Source organism: Tachypleus tridentatus, chromosome 1 (genome assembly GCF_004210375.1).
Source record: "Tachypleus tridentatus isolate NWPU-2018 chromosome 1, ASM421037v1, whole genome shotgun sequence".
Classification (NCBI taxonomy): Eukaryota; Metazoa; Arthropoda; class Merostomata; order Xiphosura; family Limulidae; genus Tachypleus; species Tachypleus tridentatus.
In genome coordinates this window covers 141877875-141895613 of record NC_134825.1, presented here as the reverse complement: position 1 = coordinate 141895613, position 17739 = coordinate 141877875, and positions in this window count along the sequence as shown.

Here is a 17739-nt window from a genome sequence, read left to right as displayed (position 1 = left end):
AAAAGTATAATACATAAATATCATAAAATTGCTTCATCTCTTTCCAACAGTAACTGCACCAGAATAAAGTCACGTGGCGATAGTTTAACCCGTGATTAGCCATTGCCAAACCGATTAGACAAAACCACGCTGACACAGTTTGTACACAAGAAAAGGTAGACATGTAATTTCTAGCATTAATATGATGAATTAAAATGATATGGCCCACTATGGCCAGGTAGTTAAGTTACTCGACTGGTAATTCGAGGGTCGCACCCATCACACCAAACATGCTCGCCCTTTCAGTCGTGAAAACGTGTTATTATGTAACTATCAACCCCACTTTTCCTAGGTAAAAGAGTAGCCACGGAGTTGGTGGTAGATGGTGATGATTAGCTGTCTTTCCGCTGGTCTTGCATTGCTAAATTAGGGACGGCTAGCGCAGATAGCCTTCGTGTAGTTTGACGCAAAATTCGAAACAAACCAAACCAAAATGATATATGATAAACGTATACAAGTCAAAACTATGTTTGGTGGCGGCTCCTTAAACAAATAAATTGAGGCGAAATTTCGTTTTTCAGTGGGAGGTGTGTAGTAACTATGAACAAGTTGCATGAAACTAATGTTATGAATAACAAGAATGGTAAGGTGTAGGGTATGTTACAATCTATTAGAGATATTATATACAGAATTAGAAATGCGCGTAACTTGACTATTTTATAAGTGAAAAAAAGATATTATCGTCGGTGAAAAACTTTCACGTGCTCAGTGAAGCAGCCAGCGAGCTTACTTGTCAAGTGAAGTGTACATGTATATTAACATAGAATTAATTCGTTCTCCGTGAACTGTCCATAAAATACGACCTACTTTCGAGAACTTCCCCTTAAACTTTATACATCGCAACACATGAAGAGAGAGAGATATTGTTGGTTTGTTGCAGTTAGTATACTATAAGCCTCGTAAGCTATAATTGTAGCAAATGCTTATTAATTGGAAAAGTACAGGTAATTTATATTTAAATATTGTACATATATGTGTGCCATAGTTTCAGTAAATACGTAAACTATTTCAAATCTAGCCTATTTACAACTCTTCGACACTTGCACAAAACTCAGATCTTATTTGTGTTTTGTTTTTATACTCAAACTCAGTTTCCCTACAAAAAAATAAAAAATGGACCATATGTGAAGGGTGTCTGCATACATATCTATGACTTTTAGAAATGTATTTAAATCATCGTTCACGTCATTAGATTAATGGATTTTCTTTAGCTTTCTTCCAATGATTTTCAACTTTCATTTCTCTCTTACTTCAGCTAATTCTCTCATTAAGCCCTATAATTGGTAGTATCAAACATACTATCTTTATAGCATTACGCAACATAAGACGTGATTAATTTACAGAGCAAACTTATATCCTAAATGATTCATAAACGTTCGTACTAGTTGAAATTTGTTTTTCAAATATTTAAATTTATCTCTGTTCTTTCTTCAAATTTCAATACTAATAAACCTGTTTTGTTTTCTTTAATGTTTAGATGGGTAGAACATCAATAGTTACTATTTGTAATACTTGTTATCTCAATATTTATTAAAATTAAATTGAATTTCGTCTGGATACATAATGCTAAGAAAACATCCTTGTTGATATCTAGCACAACTGATTACTAATAAATACACACCGAGCTTTTAATTTGTCTTTTCTTTGTTTACTTGTTGTAAAGTGCAAAGCAATGAATTATTGTGCTCACCATGTAAATAGAAACGTAGCTGTATAAGTACGCAGATATGCCACCATTGTGACACGGAAAAATTCAGCTTTCAGATAAGAAATATTCAATAAACGTTTGTTTGAAAACTTACCTAAATTCATTAACATTACCTTATGCATCAATATTTAGTACCACTTCCAATAAATTTGAGTTTAAATTCGAGACATTTGTTTTCATAACAGTAATTAATATTTCCGTAAATGATTCTTGACGTTGTGAATGTCATAAGTTAATAAAATTGGTTTCCAAAGGTTAAAGCATTTTGTTTTCTGTTGGAAATAATTCAGAAATTATATTCCTAATATTTAGTATTATGCTATTTAAAACATTGTACTAATCTTTGTTAGATTGACAGAAATAAAAAAATCCCTTATTTTGTATTTCGTTTATCCATTTAATCCATTTAACAATTTACTAGAAAATTGATGAGCAAGAAATTCTAGTTCTCGTATTTTTATTAATTTTTTCTTCTATAAAATTAAGCATTTTTATATTATTTCTAGCTGAACTTACAAATTATAAATTACTGACAATTTATATTATATTGACATTCACTTTCTTGAATGCACTGATTTTATAATTTTGGGACTAGAATTAGTATGGGTATACTTCCTTAAATCAGAAAAAGAGATTCATATATCACTAAAAATTTTGTAGTAAGGGAAAACTATACGCGTACCTAACATTTTTTGGTTGCAGTGTTTTGTAGTTAAATGCAGAAAGTTTATAAAATACAAAGACAATGTTATGTACTTGAAGTAATTAAAACTGTTAATCAAGTCACGTGCCTAGACTTCTCATGGATGAGTTCAGGCGATTAGAATTCTAAACGAATCCAGTGGCCTTCAGGGGCTTTTCAGTGACTGTGATGTCACACCTATTTCATAATACATGTTACCCTCCAAGCACTTATTGTGTAAAATGCACTTAAAGCCAAATTGTCTTAGCTAAAATGACAAACTGATTCATTTATTTACTAGAAGCAAAAGTACACGTCCCCAGTGACGGGAACCTTAAAGTTAATCTATCAATTTAAATTATTCCGTCAGCTTTGAAAACATTAATTATGATGCATTTTTTCTCCAAGAACCAAAGTACACTACGTGCATTAATTACGCTTTTAATAAGATAGATTTCAGTGTTTTCGAAGACTATTGTTCTGCACACTTGACAAAGAGTTGCTGTCAAATATAGTCATAGCTACGACAACATAATCTGCACTCGTGTAAGAAGTTTTAAAATGATTTATTTTAACATTTAAAGGAACCTAATACTAAAATTACAAATCGGAAAATCAATTATAAACTTCAGATACGTCAAGTTAGTGTTTCAAATACTTCATGGCCCGACGTGGTTAGGTGGGTTAAGGCATTCGACTCGTAATCTGAAGGTCGCTGGTTCGAATCCCGGTTGTACTAAACATGTTTGCTCTTTCAACGGTGAGGGCGTTATAATGTGAGGTTCAATCCCACTATTCGTTGGTAAAAGAGTAGCTCAAGAGTTGACAGTGGGTGGTGATGACTAACTGCCTTCCCTATAATTTTACACTGCTAAATTAGGGACGGCTAGCGCAGATAGCTCTCGAGTAGCTTTGCGCGAAATTAAAAAACAAACAAACTGTTATAACCAAAAAGTTAAGGAAAGAACACTAGGCTTAAAAAATGGAACAAGTCAAATATTTACAAAAACCAGCAGTTGTTTACTCTTGAGCTGCAAGAAACTTAATGGTACAAAAAACGTGAATGCACTTAAGTGTTTATGTATTTGTAGTAATGCACATTTAACAGCAAAACTGGTGAATCTTGCCAAAACGACTTCAAGACCCGTTTGTATAAGCCCCTGTTATTTAATTAGTGTTATCTACTTTGGTATAAATTAATGGAATGTTAATTGTTCCTTAATAACTGACATTGATGACTTAATTGCATTTTCAATTGATCAAAGCTGATAGTATCTTTAGTGGTTGAATTATGGACACGCCAGTTCTAAGAATTATAATTTAAAAAAGAAATTTACGTCTACTAAGAACAAAGAAATAGCATCTAATTGTCATTTAGAATTGAATAGGTTGCTATCTACTATTAAGAATAACATATTTTAAGAAATATAACAAACTGAGGGTTCTTGATTTCTAGTCCTTTGTTGTATAAAACGGGTATCACTCTTCAGAGCCATGGGTATGCCTAAAGTAAGAAGGTTATATATCTTTATTACACATCTTGGTTATATTCTGATATTGTATTTTATGTATTAAACTTATTTCTTTAAAACTACGACTGTTACTTTTGGTTAGAACGTTTTAGAACCATAAAGATACGCCTTTGAAAATACAAAGGTATATTTTACTTTTCTAAAACTAACACATTAAAAAACACTTATCTCACTTAGAACCAAAAACATTTTAAAATGTGCTTCTTCAGATTAATAAAGTTATTTAACGGGTGTTTTTTTTCTGACCAATAGGTCAAAATAACAGGCTGTCTAACATTATAATACCTAGATGCTTAACTTAAGTAGACCCCCAAACATGCAAATTATCAATAACAAAAATAGAAATATTCATTAAACAATTTCTGGTCGAAATACTCTTAAGAAGAATTTCAATAGGTATCCGAAAATATAGATATGTGTTATTTTTGGTTAATAATACGGAATAACGACAAAAGTTAAATACAACGTATATTAGACAAGTCGTTTCTTTGGGTGATGTGAAATATACTTTTCCTTGGTGTTCACGTTTTTCCATAGCGACAAACATTTGTCAAAATTTCAATATTAATTTTTAGAAACTTTAGAATATGAATGAGAAATATACGTTTGTATATACTTAACATTAATTAGTTCTCACCGTTTCAGGTTTTTATGATAAAACTTTACAAAGTAGTCTTATAATATTCATGTTATCTTAATTAATACAGCACATTTAAGATTAGGCGGAATGTGCAACACATATTTAAATGTTTTGCTTTCTAAAACGAGAAACCCTTTTGTGTTGCTCTTATATTTCAATACATCTTCTGTAATCAACTCATCCTAAAGATTTCTCTGTTTGGAATAAATGTTCAAAACAAAATGTAAACATTTGCACTTGATTTCCTCAATACAAATATTCTGTTTTAAACTGTTTAATATACTATGCCATGTAAGTGTTACATTGCTATAATTGTGTTTTCGTATATTTCCTAGCAGAGTGATTGCTAACTGTTATATTGTGGAGATAACGGCCATTATGTTGTAGTTAACCTTGTTCGGGTCGGTTAGTGAAAATAACTCATTACTGTGTGTTTGTTCAGGTTCCAAAGATTATTAAATTAGTAAATAGTAAAGTAATCAAACCAAAGTAAATATCAAGCACTGTCTTCTCTGTGAGGACAGAAGCAAGAAAGTGGCGAAACAGCTGGTCATTCTTGCATCAGGATACGAGAAATAAGTGCATGAACTGTTTCAGTGAAGGTTCGGACAGAAAGGAGCATTCTTCTTATCCGGCATGGCCAGGTGGGTTAAGGCGTTTGACTCGTAATGTGAGGGCCGCGGGTTCGAATCTCAGTCGCAGTAAACATGCTCGCCCTTTCATCCGTGGGGTCGTTATAACATGATTGTTAATCCCACTATTCGTTTGTAAAAAAAGTAACCCAAGAGTTGGCGGTGAGTGGGGATGACTAGCTGCCTTCCTTAAGTGAGATATAGTTGCGATAATGTAGTGTTGTAACTCGGGCTTAGAAGACAAGGTTTGTATGAGCTATAAATCTAAATATATGAAACAACGTCTATTAAAAGTATAAAATTTGTTGGATACATTCATGCAAATCAAATTTTTATTTCTTTGTTGTTGAGGCCAAAACTATAAAACAGTTTATCTGTACTGCATCTACGCACTTCGGGTATCGAAACCTGGTTTTTTAGCGTTATGAGTTTCCACACCTACCGTGAACTACTAAGGAGCTAATGTATGTCAAATACATTAACTCATTTTTTAAAAAAAATAGTAGTTTTTTCACATCTGTCGTCTGATCTTTCTGACTATCCTCCAACGTGTATTGTTGTTTTTAGAGTTTTGATTAAACATTTTCTTAAACATAAGTGAGAATATAAAGCATTTATTTCATTCATTGGGAGAAACAGGCAAATGGGAAACTTGGGCAATACTAATAAGTATTATATCAATATTAACTTCTATTTCATGTAATTAAGTACAAGTGTTTCAGGCACAATAAAATATCCTGCACTTTTTTCATAATTATTTACTAACTGGAGTACTCGTCTGTTGGACGGATTAAATGAAAAACTCTTTGCTTCTATTTTTTCGCTCAACATAGTAAACGTTATAAGTGCTAAAATTCCTAATGTACTAATATGAAAAGAAAACATTTTTTCAAAAATTATATCAATATGAAATCAAATGTGGGGGTGTGTGACCTTCCCTCATGACTTTCCTCGTATCATCCTGTATCACTGCGTCACATTTAGTGCTGATTAATCAAGAAATGTGGAAACGTATAAGGAACAACTACACACACATTGATAACTAGTTACAGATATAACAGGCATAATGCTTTACTCGTATATAAACGTATAAGGAACAACTACACACACATTGATAACTAGTTACAGATATAACAGGCATAATGCTTTACTCGTATATAAACGTATAAGGAACAACTACACACACATTGATAACTAGTTACAGATATAACAGGCATAATGCTTTGCTCGTATATAAACGTATAAGGAACAACTACACACACATTGATAACTAGTTACAGATATAACAGGCATAATGCTTTACTCATATATAAACGTATAAGGAACAACTACACACACATTGATAACTAGTTACAGATATAACAGGCATAATGCTTTACTCGTATATAATTTCCTTGAAACTTTTTGGATCTAATAGTTGTATAATGTACCATTTGTTTGCTTCAAGACGCAATATTTCAACTATAAGCCCGAATAAGACTTGTTTATACATTTATTTATCTATTTTTTATTTACTTTTTGTGATTACATAAATATAAAACTTGGAAAAAAGAATACAGTTTGGTTTGAGATACCACATGCAAGTACCGCCCCTCAAAAGTCACTAACTGGTCTATTGTGAGATTCTCTTTGTTTTATACGTAAAATAACAGTTCGGGTTTCACAAGTGGCAAGAATAGTTCGATATAAAGCATTTAATTTTTATTTGTACAGCGGTATGTCTGCATATTAACGCCTCTAGAAACCGCGTTTCGATACTCGTAGTGAGCAGAGCACAAATAGCCCATTCTGTTGCTTTGTACTTAATTCCAAACAAACGAATAATTTTGATTTGTACTGAATATGGTCGACAGCAAATATAACTCGAATTCTGTAACTGTATATTAATTTTCAAAACTTTTATTTAAACCAACATAGGTGCCCATGATATCATAGTACCAATTTTTATCAATAAAAAGGTGCGTTGTTAAGCCGCCATGACATTATTTATGTCAAAGTTGACTACCAGGAAAACGTTGTCAGGGACGCATTGGTAGGCTGTGGTAATTTAGCACTGTGAGACTGGAGGGAAGGCAGCTGGTCATCACCACCCACTGCCAACTCTTGAGCTAATTTTTACCAATGAATAGTAGAATTGAGCATCACATTATAACACCCTTACGGCTGAAAGAGCGATAATGTTTGGTGTGGCGAGGATTCGAAACAGCGGCTCTCAAATTACCAGTCGAGCATCTTAACCACCTGGCCGAATGAATTACTGAGCTTTCATGACTAATACAATACATGTCTCAACATAACTATTGGTTTAAATTGCACTAAAAGTGCAATACAATAATTACAATTTACTCAGTTGTGATGGATTTACTACTAAATATTTATTTTAATGAGGATGTTTGTTTTAATTAAATATATATATTTAGAAGATTCCCACCTATGTAAATACCAGTGATTATCAGTATTGATGCTGAAGTTGAAATTTTTAGAACCTCAGCTAACGATTACAAAAAGTAACCATCCCAACGCGCAGAGAGATATTGTTAGTTTGCTACAGTTGGCACACTTTAAACCTCGAAATTTATAACTGTGATTATCGCTTATTAATCGAGAAATTACAGATATCTGACCAGAAACGTTTATAGATTTCAAACATTATAGACCGTTTCACTCCAGCAGATTTATATCGGACATTAATATTTTTACGAAAATATTATATAATTCCAGTGGTGAAAAATTTACGTGTGATCAGCAAAGAACTAGATAGCTCATCGTTAAATAAATTGTGCCTATATCAATTCAGAATTAATTAACTCGTCGTGAACCCTCGATAAAATAACAAGGATGTTCTGGATCGGTTATAAAACTCAATATATTTTTTTTAAGTTTATAAAACCTCTGCAAATAAATCATTATTTGTTATAGTAACTACTATTATAAATTGTATTATTGTTTGTGTATTAGAATATATTTGTATTAAGAAAGAAAATTATGCATATCAATTTTGTTGGCAAATATAATAAATTTGATAGATCTCTACATTTAATTAACTTCTAAATTTAAATTTGGCCTATTTTCAGGCTATTTGAAATCAAAATAGTAACATAATAAATTGAAGGCTCGTCCGAGATGCCCCTCAATGGCACAGTCTAATAGAACTGATTAGTCTAGTGACTCATATTTCTAGAAACTGGAATTCGATACCTGTGGTGGACAAAGCACAGATATCTATTTGTGTAGCTCTGTGTTTGATGTCCAACAACATCAACATTCGTCCGAGATAAATTATAATACATCGCACAATCAAGTATTTAAAATATTGTCAGTGAATTGATTATAATAAAAAATTATGGGCACAGTAATTATTTTTAGTTATTTATTTACTTTCTCACAATAAAGATTGTACAATCTGATCCACATAGAAGACGCATTTTTAAGAACATATTCACATAAAAACGTTTCACAACAAAATCATGAACAGACACATTATTACTATTTTTGTGGGATCCAAATTTTGATAAGATTCTCCATTTTGACACACGTTAACAACGATAATCAGCATAAATCTCCAGCAGATCAAAAGCAAAGAGTGTATATCCTCTCAAGTATCTGTCATATCCTATATCAATTATTTTATCCTGAAGATCAGTGACTTGAAAGTGAAATGACTTATCTTACTTTCACCATTAGAGCTAAGTAAAATTTCTATGCAGGCATTATGCATTGAAATGTACATATACTTGATAAAACAGAGAATAAAGTAAAAGAGTCCACAAGTGCAGGAGTATCTTTATTCTTTTTCATATCAGTGCCATAAGACATGACAGTATTTGCCTTTTCACGAAGATGCAACTGGGATGGATCTAAATATTCACTAAGAAAATATATAGAAAATTCTATGGGTCATCTGTTGGTCACTAAAGATAGAGGATAATATCTTGTCCACTGACTTCAATGTTTGTGTGCGAGGAAGAGAAAACAAGTTTAGCTCATACCTTATACACTGGCAGGACGTTTCTTGTGGTAGAGCAGTCGCAATTACTTGTCGGTGTTTTTCGTCTCTTAGCTTTAGATGTTGTGTTGAACTTCACTAGCCAGATTCTAAGCTCTGTCGTTTTCAGCATTGACAAAAGGTTTTTCTTGTATGACATCGCACGCTAAATTTACACCTAACTGAACATCTTGTTTTCCTAAGGCTAAGCCCTGTATGGCCAGGTTGGTAGGGAATTCAACTCGTTTTCGTAAAACATATATTGTTGATTCGTATTCTCGAGAATCTTTTACAAAATGCAAAACCAGGCGATAGTTCCGCAATACACATTTAACAATATAAGTTATGTAACTTATATAATTTTATAAATATATATTAAACTTAAACAAACATACATATTAAGATAATATTAAATCTGTTACAGTCCCTGAGGAAATTCATTAAATTTGTGTCTTTATTTTTTTGAAATTAAGCTTCCATATTGTTACTACTTTGTATCTTAGAGCTTCCAGTTCTTTTTGTCTTTCACTTGTACGAGTTCTTATAAACCACATTGATCTGTTTAAAGCTACAATCTTTGTATCATAGTCGTAAAATTTATTACAACCATGGTAACAGTGCCCGTAAAACTCATAGAACATGTTCTGTTCCATACAGAAACCGTCTACTCTATAAATCAGGATTTGTTTCTCACTACCGCTTAGTGCATGTTAGATCTTAACCTCTTCAGATTTTTGTAAACAATCTAACCATTGGATATTTACTTGGCTGTAATTGTTGGTTGTAAATTATTCGTGATTCGGTATGAGAGCTATGGCCATGGTGGAATAAATTTACCTCTGTTTACAGCCATGCATACAGAAGCAATGGTTGTATACCTGAAGGAATCTATATTATAGGTTGTGGGAAACTCTTCTCTGAAATTCAAACAGCACCATCGAGCTATATCTTCGTCTAGTTCGGAGTATCTATAATAAAAAAAGGAATGACGAATGTAACTTACAACAAGTTTTGTTAAGATAGGAATCAACATTGATAGTGTTATTTTTTCTTACCTGTAATCAACATTGATAGTGTTATTTTTTCTTACCTGTAATCAACATTGATAGTGTTATTTTTTCTTACCTGTAATCAACATTGATAGTGTTATTTTTTCTTACCTGTAATCAACATTGATAGTGTTATTTTTTCTTACCTGTAATCAACATTGATAGTGTTATTTTTTCTTACCTGTAATCAACATTGATAGTGTTATTTTTTCTTACCTGTACTTCTCTTTTTGGATGTCAAAGATGTACTTTTTCTCTCATCGCTAACAGTGACAATTTAGAAACTTTTGTCCGTTTATGAGTACTGATGTAGTGCCAGGAGAGTAAAAAAACTGACATTCAGTATCAGCCCTCGATATTCCTGATTTAACTTGGTATTGAAACACTGAGGAAGCTGTCCTTTTAACAGTTCTTCAGATGTTTCTGAAAACATTGTAAAATAAAATTGTAACTGTCAATTATTTTCATTCTGAGACTTTATGATGGTCATAATCTCAATATTTTCATTATTTACAATAATCTCATGTTTTATCCCTTGACAAATAAGATAAAGATAAAGTTCAAAATAAAGTGCTAACCAGGTCCTTTCATGTTAGGTGATATAGCTGTATAATTCTTATGTTCTTTCAAAAATAAGAACTTACAGAATTAATCACATGAATTAAATCCCTTCAAAACTGTTTCCTTACCGTTAAAATCGTGGACAACACAGTACTTTACCTCTCATGAATTTCAGTTTTCTGATCTTTCTCAAAATAAAAAAACAAGTACTTATTTGATAGACCTTTGACATCTTTGTCCTGGAGAGAACATAAATGATTGTTTAACGCATGCGATTTACATCCTACGCGTGTGAATTCACCACAACAACGAAATTCAGGATACGTTTCTTTCTATCAGTATAACAAAGCAATTTTACAGAAGTAAAATATTATCACACACAGATTTAATTTGTTTAGTATTCATTTATTTATGCTAATTGCAGCATTCTACAGATTTACAAAATATGTTACAACTGGAACAAACTATAGATTGATCTGTCAAGCATTTAGTACTGTAACAAATGATGCAGTGTTCTGAAAATTGATGTTTATTTAAATAATCAAATGATTTATTATATTCTGAACAGTAATATTTTACCCCTAAAACACTTTTCAATAATGTCAAAATTGTCATAATGATACCACAGATAGATTTTCTCTGCCTGTAAACTACCTTTATATATCTCACGATTAATGCTTTCAGATGATGGTACATGTATTTGAATATCAGATGATGTTCAAGTATCTTCTATGCCGCATGGTCCTTCTGGAACCTTAGCCAAAGTATGCAAGTCTTTAGTCATGTGGTCAGTAGTTGTTGCTATTGATTTCTAATATAATTATGATTTGAATCTTTTCTGATGATGCTAAAGCTAATACTACAACCTTAGCACAACAAAGTTCATCATTATTATTTACAGGAATAACTGATGTTTTCTTAAGTTGATTAAGACTAGTATTTCCTAAGTTTGCTGCTGCCTACTAGTAATCCCAATGTAGTAATTTCAGTTTTGAATGAAATCAAATCTTTTTTAATCTGATTTAATTTTTCTACAGTAGTTACAATTTTTCAGGTGTAAAAAACTCTTTACTTTGTAAGCATGTGCTTATCAGCTTATCGAGATGGTTTCAATAAACACATACTCTACTGTCTAAATGTTTCATTACGTCATCCAGTATGTTTTGAATGTATGTTCGTATTGGGAGTGTCCATAATGTTTATAAATCTGTGTGTTTTACTAGTAAAAGATATACTGTATGTACTATATACAGTATTATCATCTTTAGCTCTCTTACTCGCAGACTTTCTAACGATAAATACTCCATCTTCCATGTGGGGGCAATTATAAAATACCTATATGTCAGAGACAAATGTATTACTAAATGCAATTTTTGCATAAAACTCCGTATTTACCAAAATAAAGGATATGAAAACAAGTTATAGTAGCTCAACATATTTCTCTCTAATTCGTTGAGATCCTCGTTACCAGTTGACAGAAAGACAATATCTTTCATAAGTATAAGTTATCTGCGGCAGTTATTATTTCATGTAGTTCAGAAATATATCAAAAAAATAGATCTGTAATAGTATTTGTTTCATTTACTTCAGAAACATATTCAAAAGTCATAGTTACGTCAGTTGGTTATCACTAACAAAACTATAAGATGTGGGAGTTGCATTGATTCAAAGTAAATGTGGGCTGGTTAAAGCTGTTTATATGTAGCCGGGCTACCTGATTCACTTTTGTATTGTAAAATAGACTTTTGCAACTCAGAATTTGTTCTGTGAGTCAATGTCCCATTCTATGTAGTATTATATACAAATATATACATTCGCACATACGTGTATTCATTGCTGTCACACGTTTAGGTAAAATACGGCTTTCATTTCATTATAAGTCGACTACTACAGTCTTAAGTTCTGTGTGCTTGCTGTATGTGTGCACAGTATGCAATAATTAAATACAAAAAATATATTTATCTGATATGTGTCACTAAATTATGATTCTGTAAAATAAACCGTCTATTTTATATTGTAATTACGTAGGTATTGAGAGTGTATTATAATAAACTTTTATTTTAATAAAGGTCTTCTACAAATATATTGTAAATGTCACACGTTTAAGTAGAATAGAACTTTCATCTTATTCTAGGCAGACTGAAACACTCTAACAGTTTGTCTGACACAATATGTTATAATCCTATGCTGAGTAATCAAATAAGCGCTTACAATAATGATTATAGCAACCAAAGGTTTATGACCATGTGGTTAAGGCGTGCGACTCCTAATCTGAGGGGCGCGGGTTCGCATCCTCGTCGTACTAAACATGCTTGCCTTTTCAGCCATGGAGTTGTTATAATGTTACGGTCAATCCCACTATTTGTTGGTAAAAGAGTAGCCCAAGAGTTGGCGGTGGGTGGTGATGGCTAGCTGCCTTTCCTCTAGTTTTACACTGCTAAATTAGGGACGGCTAGCGCAGATAGCTCTTGAGTAGCTTTGCGCAAAATTAAAAAAGACAAACATTGTTTTGTATAATTCCCCTTACGAAAAACTTTGATCACCTGATTTATAATTTATGGTCACTTGACTAGTTAGCCAGTTTGACTGTGTCCTCTTTATTAATCTGAAGATGACCTAAGAAGGTCGAAACTTTGTTCTCTGCTGTATTTTAATAAAAGTTTTAGTACCCATACCAGCTTTCTTGACACACAGTTCGACTGTGTATTGCAAAATAAACTTGGTCATTCTCTTCCTATTGTTGTTCAACCAAGCCTTTGAGTAGCCTTGAATAATAAACACTTCTGGCTGTGACCACGTGTACTGAATCTGTAATTCATCATGCTTCTTTACTTGTATTTCTTCTACCTGGTGTGTTTTCTCAAACTCTGTTCCACTTCTACATTGTTACAGAATTAGCACTTACTTCACACCTTTACTTTGCTTTATCAACTCAGAACTGACCTATGTTTATCTTTAGTCTGTCAGTAACCTTAAGTGAGTCATACTTGGTAAACTGTGTGTTGAGTTAAACATTGGTAGCGTTAGTATATCCAAGGTAATTAATGTAAAGAAAGCTTTCATTGTCTAGTCTGTGATCACGTATTATCACGATCCTTTCTTCTAACAATAACAGTCTATATGCACGTGAAGTAAAGTTAAATACTATAAAGGTTTGACATCGGTTCGGAATCGTATGAGTTCTTTAGATTTCTGAACGTATAATGAAGAAATGGAGAAAAAACACGTACGATCATCCAAATCTACGCCATTTGATTTCCTTATAGTGTCTTAAACAATCTGACAGGTATTTTAAATAATAGTAAACAATAAGTTGCTAATTTGTTATATTTAGTTGGAAAGTGATTATTGTTCATAATACGTATGATTTGTGAAACAGTAAGTGTTTTACAGAACAATGAAATAAGTTATGTATTCTATACTTTCACGGGATTTATGTGCTTTTAGAACATTGTTTGCCTGTGATAAATGGCTATATAGAAAATAGGCGAATAAACAATAAGTCATTCATTTATTATTTTTAATTTAGCAAATTGTATTAGTATAAACGTTAAAGTGTGCAAAATAATAGTTTTAAGATAATTAAACCTGGACATTGATCACACGTAGAATGACAACATATTTGTTAAAATGATGTTTTAACACAGATATTGATCATATGTGGAATTGAAGTATCCACCTTCACAAAACATGGCATAAAAGTACTACGTCTAAAATACTGTGTCAAGTTATAAAATCAAATTAGTAAAACGTTTTATTGACGATGTAAACTGTTGTATAAAGTCAAATTAGTAAAACTATGTTCACCGTTTTGTGAATTGTCTAGCAATATGTTCTGATTTGTTTAAAGAGACAGTTATTACAATAATGGTAATTAGTTAACGTTTTCATATAAATACGTCCTAAACAGACATAATTGTAGATCTCGTGATGAGAGACATGTGTCCGGCAACGGTCAGTTGCAAACTCTCTCTTTGTTAACTTAAGAAGGTCGAAACGTTGTTCCTTGCTTTATTAGCAAAAGTGTTAATATCCATATCTGCCGTCCTGAAATACATGGATGTAGATCTGGATTGCAAAATTGAGATAATTAATAAAGTATTTAAAAATATTGTGTCTAAAATGCTTTATTAAATCATGTTATTGAAAATCTTTATTCAGTTAATTGAGTAACATGCCGTCCTTTTCGGACAGAAAATATAATTAATAATTTAATGATAAGCATCCTTTTTAAGATTATTTAATTATAAATTATTATACTAATCAACGAATTTGTGTTAGGCAACCTTTTAGGACGATTTCACTAAGTACTGAATTAAGGATAATTATAGACATATAAGGACATGAATTGTATAAATCATTGTATCATTTCCGCTTGTCATGACTGACATGCAATACGTTCTCTTTTTGTGGTACTATTACATAATCATCCATTATGGCTGTCTGTCATGAAAACGAAACAACGTCTCCCTAATGACGCACACCTAGCGTTATATTTTGTCATGGCGGCTTTGGAACACTTATCTTGCAATGCGCTCTCTGTTGACACATTTGAGAACTACGATGTCATCATCTTCGATGACACACGCCCTCTATCCCTATCCCCTATCCCCTATGCTAAAATGATGCCCCAACTAATATTTACTAAGTTACAGCATTAATATCCGAGGTTCAATTCTCCTCCGTAGCGAGAGCTTATTGTGAGAGGCTTTGTGCTGATACAAGCAGAAAGATGTACTTTTTTTTAGAGAGACGTAACTGGATGAGAGATAAAATTTAGGTGATAAGAAACAAGTTCACACTGGGTTTTTAGTTACTTATTCATTTATTTTTCAGATAAAATCTGAATGTGAATCACATTTTAAACTTTAGTACTAGAAACACATTAACTTTCTTAAATTATGGTAAAAGTCTCATTTTAAGATATTTCATCATTAAAGACTTTGTACTAAGACAATTAAATAATTTTATTCGTTTTTGTGTTGATTTTGTATTTTTTATTTCTGTCTTGTGAATGATTCTCACTTCTTTGTTGCCTTATTTCAAGTTTGTTAATTGATTTTATAAAATTCAATTTATCTAGTCCAATATAATTATATAATAAATTATTCGAAAATATCAAATTAGCGTGTGTTAGCTTTTATATCTTCTGAAACTAACAGGTAATTTCTATACTTTGTTTACAGATACATAAACTCTTTGTTAAACATTCGAATATAAATTAAAAGTGTCCCTTAAATGCACATTTGATAAAATAAAATATGAAATGAGATGTAGTTAATAAAATACACTAATAACTGACTTCATATTATAGTTGGAGTTTAGTTTCGGTTCTTTAATCTATTCGTGATAAATTTCTTTTGTATTTTACGATAAGAAGCAGTTGATGATCAATCATAGGATATCAAAAATGAAAAGATTATTTATTTAGCTTACACTATATATACATATATAATACACACTTATAATGGAATCAGACAATCTTATCTCAACTGTCACTTTGAAATGAATTACAAAATTTAAAGTACACCAAATTATTCCCGGATCATGGCTAGTCATTTTAATGTTTCATTCATTCAAAGTTGGCCAATTACAACAGGCTGTTATGAATTGGCTACAAAATACCAAAGTGACATTATCGAAATGTGGAACTGCTTCCAAACTAATGGCAGACACACCTAGTCAAAACAAGTCATTAGCCACAATAATTAAACAGGCGGTTAACGATTTTGGATCGCCAAGATTAAGTTGAATATTTGCAGTTATGAATGAACGATATTGTGCATATGGTTAGAAACTTCTCACTGCGAGGCACAAAACAATTTTCTTGCAAAGCACACTTTCAGAGAACACCAACAATTGTGGAGAAGTATTAGTTTCGAAGATAAGTAGCTCATTACCTTAAAGTTGCATTTTGTTTTGTGCATGCAACTTTATTGGCAGAATAGATTGCTCGGTATGTTCACTCAACTTTAATGTCGTTTAACATGCATGAAAGCTGCTAAAATTACACTGAATCCCTTCAAATTACTTAACGACCATACACGGTATTGTAAAGAATACTTATAACTGTAAAATTATAAAACTCTCTTTACTAAAATGTTTCTTTATGAGCGTAGAGTGAATAACCAAGCATTTGTATTTCAGGTCCACAACCGGTCACTGTTTGCTTAATTTGCGCTGAAGATGTGACTGATATTACTTTGTAACAATGATTTTGTTGTGTCATTACTAAAGCATTTTAAAACTATTTTTATTTTTGCTATATATTTTCTTTATGGTGCTTGGATGTTCTTTAATGTTTCCACCCATTAAACTTTCCCTAGTGGGAAATGATAAATCTACGGAATTATGATGCTAAAATAGTGTTAGATTCTCCACGGTGAACACAGCAAATCGCCCCAATATGGCTTTGTTCTCATATAAATAAACAAAATCTTAAACATAAATGAGTTAATTATGAAAGTACACGTTTTTTGTTTTGTTTTTTTCGACGGTGAGAATATAAATATTTTTGTTCCTGGTCATTAAGAAGACGGGAGGTTAGTGGGGGTTTACGTACAAAAGTTTTAGTATTTGATATGCAATTTGATGCGAATTCAATACTTTTTGAAAAACCTATTTATTATAATATAGCGAACATATGATATGTTATTTGTGAATATTTTAACACATATTGGAAACTGATAATATTCTACCAGTTGAGTTATTATAAATAGTATATTGCATGTACGAATTAAACTTTCACAGGAGAGATGTATTCCTGACTGCAATAAATGCCTTAACATTTTGTTTCTAATTCCATTTTTTAAAATTCGACTCTTCCTTATGAGCCAAATAATAACAAGCTTTTGCATGTTACACTATTCAATTAAGTATATAGTTATCGTTGCTTTGATGAACATGATATC